The sequence below is a fragment of the Cibotium barometz genome, chromosome 57 (assembly GCF_041138505.1).
Source record: "Cibotium barometz isolate CiBa-2024 chromosome 57, ASM4113850v1, whole genome shotgun sequence".
In the NCBI taxonomy this organism is placed as follows: Eukaryota; Viridiplantae; Streptophyta; class Polypodiopsida; order Cyatheales; family Cibotiaceae; genus Cibotium; species Cibotium barometz.
In genome coordinates, this window is record NC_141102.1 from 24,562,127 (window position 1) to 24,569,125 (window position 6,999).

The following is a 6,999-nucleotide window of genomic DNA, read 5'->3' on the forward strand; positions in this document are numbered from 1 at the left end:
CAGGGATCCTTACCATCCCTTCCCTACTTCACATTGAGATTGTGAATCGTGTGGGGGACTGGATGCAAGCTAGTGTGCTGGTGGGCACAGAGACCGCGACGACCGGGGGCCGCTGGTGCACATTGTTTTTGTCCCCCTAGATGGAGATCTTAACGGATGGATCCAGAGAAAAGTTATATATGAAAGTTGCATAGTTTTTTGTGAGGAATCCAACTATATGCCTAATTTATGTACAACGGTTATATTGTTTTTTACAGTTTTGGCTATACCAACCATGTCTATCTAGGATTAGTCCAGCAAATGGGATTTGATCAAGTAAAGATTCCCCAACTGCGTATAATTGTTAAGGCTAGTGGGAGAATGGATGCCACGGATGGATTTGTCATGAAAAACTAGGCATTTTACCTTCTTGGATCATTGCAATCCGACATCGTTAAGGTTGCTAACCGCTTCTTAGAAGATTAGTCTAACAAGGTTTGGTAGCCCAGTGCTGAGAAATATTGTTTGTATCACCTTTTGGCTTGTTGTAAAAATAGGTTACAATTATCCAAATGGGGATCCATTCATTCAAGAGTAGAAATTTATATCGTTTACAGTCCTATTTAAGACATCTTCTGAAAAGATGGTAAGGGCTGAAAATTACATCACACCAAATTGGGCATCTCAAGCACGTTTACTGCACCATCGATGGTGGTAGATGCTCTATTTTTGAGACTTCCATATATCGAACTAGTGCAATGATGGGTGCATGGAGAGGTCCAAGACTAGACATGAGTCTTATGACAACTAGCACAGTAGGGCCAAACCTCTTGGCTGCCCACAAAGTCTCTTTATGATTCACGACGCGTGACATACGGATGGCTACCACCAAAAAAGTATGATCTTTTCTCTTCCTTCATCTGGATCTCTTAGGGATCCTTGAAATCCTTGCTGCCTAACTCCGGATTGAGATGGTGTCTGGGTTGAACCTGATCGCCAGGAATACACCACTTTCATTGCCCTAGACAGAGACCTTAACGGATGAATCCAGACAAAAGTTATCTAAGCATATCAATAACTGTTAGCATGCATTGAGATCTCTCGATGCTGCATGCCAGTAGCTACCGGCATGCATCGAGAGATCTCACTGTGTAAGATTCCTCCCCAGCCCCTCAAGATATCCAGTTTCTTCCCCTGTAATCAATCCCAATTTCAGAATAATAAAAGATCTTGTTTCTACTTGTTTTGGCCTAGAGAGAGAAAATATTATAGAGAGATATAATTCAATTTTTAGATAGTTTTGGATGGAAAAATATCCCTTCTTATTAAAATACATTCTCCCAAAACAGAATTTTAAAACGAAATTCCTAAGGTGCATTAGAAATAAATTATAATGTGCACAAAAGACCTTAGCCTGAGGGTCCAGATTTTTTAAAAATTTTAGATTAAGGTTCTAATCGATCAATAAGACTAATCCAAATGTAGGGAGGAGAGAACCCCCCCCCCAAAAAATGAGTAAATGTTCACATAAGATGAAGAGTGGACTAAGGACGAAAGAAAATAGTTTAAAAACTGATTTTTGACACCTCAGAGTGGGGATCTCCCCTCATGAAGGAGGCGCCTTTTTTCTCATCATTATCCTAAATTTTAAATCAATAAAATGAGATATTTTATCTCTCCTCTCTCCTATTTCAAAACTGGATCCAAAAAGTAAGCTGAACTGACCCAAAAATGGATAAAAATTGACCAAACTGATCTGAAAATTTCTAAAATCAGTTTGCTTGGTTAGAGACTCACTTTTTCCTATAAATAGAAGCCTCCCCCTTTGTAAAAGCTTACTGGTGTTTATGCACTGTTACTCTACTCCTATCCTTAACATTGAATTTCTTAATAATTCAATTGTTTTTGGCCTAATCCTCTCCAAAGTGAATCGGTGGCCACTCTTGCTTCAAACAAGAGTAGAACCCTCAATCCCTCAAGCCAAAGGAGAGCTTACAAGCTCCATGTAAGCTAAATTCTTACTCATTTTTGAATTTTAAATCTATGGTTTTCTTAATTTTTATGCTTTGCAAATGTTTGAATTAAATTCTAATGCTATGCCTTTGATGAAAAGGCCACCCCTTTTCTTTACATTCCACCCTTTCTTAATCCTAGAAAGATTAATTAAACTCTTTTTATTGTTTACTCTCTTGATTTTAGAAAATGATATAGATTAGAGTTCTTAGAATCTAATTTGGGTTAATTTAAGTCAAAAATAGAATCTTAAAAATGAGAAATCGTCAGCCATACAACGGAGGTTATGGCAAAATTTTCCAGAATTTTATGGAAAAGAAAGTTTGTTTTTATGTTATTCCAAAAGAGTAATTCCCACCATTTTTACATCTAAAAGAAATATTCTAATTACTCCATGTACATATTCATCTATGAATATGCATGGATATCACTGATATTAATTATTAAATTTGATTTTATGCATAGAAAGATGCATAAAGAATTTATTTTTATTTCAAAAGTGTTATTCTCATTAAAATTGATTTTATGCATAATAGAAAGATGCATAAAGGAATTATTTTTATTTCAAAAGTGTTATTCTCATTATATTTGATTTTATGCATAGAAAGATGCATAAAGGAATATTTTTATTTCAAAAGTGTTATTCTCATTAAATTTGATTTTATGCATAGAAAGATGCATAAATAAATTATTTTTATTTCAAAAGTGTTATTCTCATTAAATTTGATTGTATGCATAGAAAGATGTATAAAGGAATTAGTTTTATTTCAAAAGTGTTATTCTCATTAAATTTGATTTTATGCATCAAAAAGATGCATAAAGGAACTATTTCAAAAGTGTTATTCTTATTAAATTTGATTTTGCATAAATAGATGAATAAAAGGATTTTTTTATAAAAGTGTTATTCCCATTGAAGTTGATTTTTATGCATAAGTAGATGCATAAAGAATTTTTATATCAAAATTAGAATTCTCTTAAATTCTATGTTTAAATTCTATGAATAGATGTGATGAGATGTGATGTGAATCAGATAGATGGGAATGAATGGATGGATGGATGTGATGTGAATAAATGTGATGAGATGTGATGTGAATCAGATAGATGGGATTGAATGGATGGATGTATGTGATGTGAATAGATGTGATGAGAATCAGATAGATGGGAATGAATGGATGGATGGATGTGATGTGAATAGATGTGATGAGATGTGATGTGAATTAGATAGATGTGAATGAATGGATGGATGTGATGTGATGTGAATAGATGTGATGAGATGTAATGTGAATCAGATAGATATGAATGAATGGATGGATGGATGTGATGTAAATAGAGGTGATGAGATGTGAGGTGAATAGATGTGATGAGATGTGAGGTGAATAGATGTGATTAAAATAGATGTGAAAGAATGGATGTGTATGTGTATGTGAAGAATGGATGTGAATGTGTATGTGAAAGAATGGATGTGGATGTGTATGTGAAGAATGGATGAGGATGTGTATGTGAAGAATGGATGTGTATGTGTATGTGAAAGAATGTGATGTGATGTGACATGAATATATGTGGATGTGAAGTGATAGATATGAATGTATGGATAGATGTGGGTAGTCGTACATGTGAATGATTGGATGGACGTGGATAAATGAGATGAGATGTGTATGAATGAGATTTGATGTGGATAGATGTGATGTGATGTTATGTGGATAGAATGTATGTGATGGGATGGGATGAGAATGAATGTTATGGATATGAATGAATGTGAATGTGATGGTTATGAATGAATGTGATGTGATGGAATGTGAATCGGGATAGATGTGAATGAATGAGATGTGAGGTGAAATGAATGAGATGTGATGTGAGTGAATGTGATGTGGTCTGAATGGATGAGATGTGAATGAATGTGATGTGATGAGATGTGGATATGGGTAGATGCGAGTGGATGAGATCTGATGAGGATAAATTGAGAAAATGAATGAGATGTGATGTGAGTGAATGTGATGTGGTCTGAATGGATGAGATGTGAATGAATGTGATGTGATGTGATGTGGTCTGAATGAATGAATGTGATGTGATGAGATGTGGATATGGGTAGATGCGAGTGGATTAAGATCTGATGAGGATAAATTGAGGAAAGATGTGATGAGATGAAAATGATGAGATTGGATGCGAATAGGAATACATATGAAATGGATGTGGAATTAAATAATGTGGATTGATGTGGAACAATGTGGAAAGACGAGAGTTCGTTAAGAAACTGTATTTATGACCTGTTTTTAAATGACTGTTTTATGTCAAGAATGCTGGGGAAGCATTTTGACCATCTTGTGAATGAGGTCGTGGTGGAGACCTAGCAATAAAGTTGCAACAGTTGACGGAAAGTCAACGGAAGACGTCTCGCGTAGCAAGGTAGGCCGAGGTCTTAACCCGCCTCGGTTCGATTTAAATGGTGAGCTTCCGGTACGGTGGATGAGGGACCAAGGAAGAGGCCTATGAGTGAAGCGCTAGGTGACCTGCAAAGGATCCTAGAGGGTGCTGACCATACGGTGGATGAGGGACCAAGGAAGAGGCCTATGAGTGAAGCGCTAGGTGACCTGCAAAGGATCCTAGAGGGTGCTGACCATACGGTGCTCGGGCTTTGGGTCACCGAAGATACCCATATCTGATGAGTTGTTTTCTGATTTCGGGCATGGATCTGGTTGATTGACCTTGCTGGTCCCTCAATGGATGAGTCCATGGCTCTTTTATATGGATCCGTTTGGTTGATCTTGCTGATCTTCAACAGACAGCGTTCTGGTTGCCAATGATGCCATAGGTACACCGATGAAGGAATGATTGGAAATTAGGATTCAACTGGAGATTTTGGAGAATCATGATCAGTGACATTATGATTTCATTAAATGATTGTTTTAAAGATAGCTAAATCTGTGAAAAAGGCAATTTCATATTGGGTGTGTAAGTGGTATTGTGACACAAAGTTGGGGTTTTGACTTCGGTCACTTCTTAGAATCAAAACACACTTGTATGAAACCTCACAGCCTCCTCACCTCCCTTTCTCTCCCTAGGTTAAGATAAAGATAAACACATCAAAGGTGAGATTATAATTCATGGAAGGAAAGATGAAAGGCTTAGGAGAAGCAAGAATTTCTGCCAGTCTTGCAGCTCCAAACAAGAGGGCAATTCTTTGCTGGAAGAAAATCTTCCGACTCAGGATTATGTGAACCGAAACATACGGGGAATGTTGGTAAAGTTCATCCGTTCGAATTGGGCGATTTGGACGGAACATCTTAAAGTAAAAGAATATAGAAATCACTTACAAGAGGATAAGATACATGGGATTTGCTTTTTGATATAAGAGATAAAGAGAAATTATTAAGAAGAAATAATGGCCAAAAGTCTATAAAATTAGAGATACACAGATAATTACAATTGTAAATCCATATAGACTGTACAAAAGAGTATTACATAAGTACGTAGAGCTTGAAGAGAGCTTCGTGCCTATATAAAAACTTTCGAAAACGGGCAACCGAGTGAAAAGTTATGAGCATTTTACTACAAGACTATAAAACTGCCTAACTTTGGGAGAAATTATGATCATCAACGAAGTAAAGGATTAAGAAATCGGTTATATGAGTGGAAAGAGCATATAGAGATCTTCCTAGCCATATGATCAATTTTAGAAACCAATACCTGAGTGATGAGTAATTATCGGTTGAAATTTGGGTATTAGACCACAAAAACTGCAGTTCTCTCTCTTTGCATGAAACCTCAATTTTCACATAGCCTCTTGCCTTTCATCTCCTTCATGATTCAAGCTAGAGGGTAAGGGTTAACATTGCTCAGCAGACAATTGTAAAGATTTACCTGTGGTCCCCAAAGTCTTTCCACATGCTCATTACCGCTAAAACCATTGGTACCCCCAAAGGAGGGCGGCAATAAGGCAAGGGCTACCTTGAGAAGTCACAGGCCCACCAAGATAATAACTCCTTATCCCACTTATCATGAATCATCAAAGAGATCCAAAATTGGGTTAAGCATGAGAAGCTAATGCTAAATGAGACATTCACATGTAAAGAGAGTGTTTGAATAAGGGTTTGAAGATAAGAGAATGGCAATGACACAAAATGCTCAATTGAGGAGGCTTCATTCCTTTATTTGAAAGGGAGAGGAGGGCTCTTTTTATAGGTGGAGAATCACCCTCTCTTCCATTGTTACAAATCACAACATAAAAATCTTCAACCCTTCAGTGACATAAGGGTAGATGTCACCATTAATTGTCCTCTTAGGCTGTCTTCTATTGATTATTAAATTGAAAACTTTTTGACTTTGAAAGTGTGATGAGATAATAGCCAAGTCTAAGTGGCATGTAGGTGGAGATCCCACTTACACATGGCGTAATTCTCCTCTTCCATGTAGGCATTCTAGAAGAATCTTTCCCAATTATGCACCTACACACACTCCTCCACATGCCGTCCACACTCCCCAACTTGTAGCCTTATGGTGAATACTATATTAATAATACAATTAAAATCCATGTGAGCATGAAGGCCCACTTTTATTTTCCACATCACTAGCCTATCTACCATACCAAAGTATTTATCAAGCATACTTGTGGCATTTACAATGTGTGCACCCTATCAAGTAAAACCATTATATGAAGATAGAATGCTGTTATCAGGGTAGCCGCCAAGCCGCTGCATCACCATGCCGTTATTCCATTGTGGGCAATGCAATCTTCTTGAACAAGCTTCCACCTTATTACCATTGAGAAACCATCAAAAAAATATACGAAATGAAAAATGAAAGATATCGATTTTTCATGTCACATCTTCCCCACCCCCCCAGCAGATCCTCCTGCTTGCCATGGTGCTCGAGGGTAAAATATCTTTAGCCGGTACTCATTGGCACGTCCGGGAACCTCCTTGCCACTTGCATCCTCTAGAAGATAGGTGTTTTTTTTTTACTTTTGCTTTATCCTGAAGGGGCCTTCCCAGTGTCAAAGAAGCTTCTTAT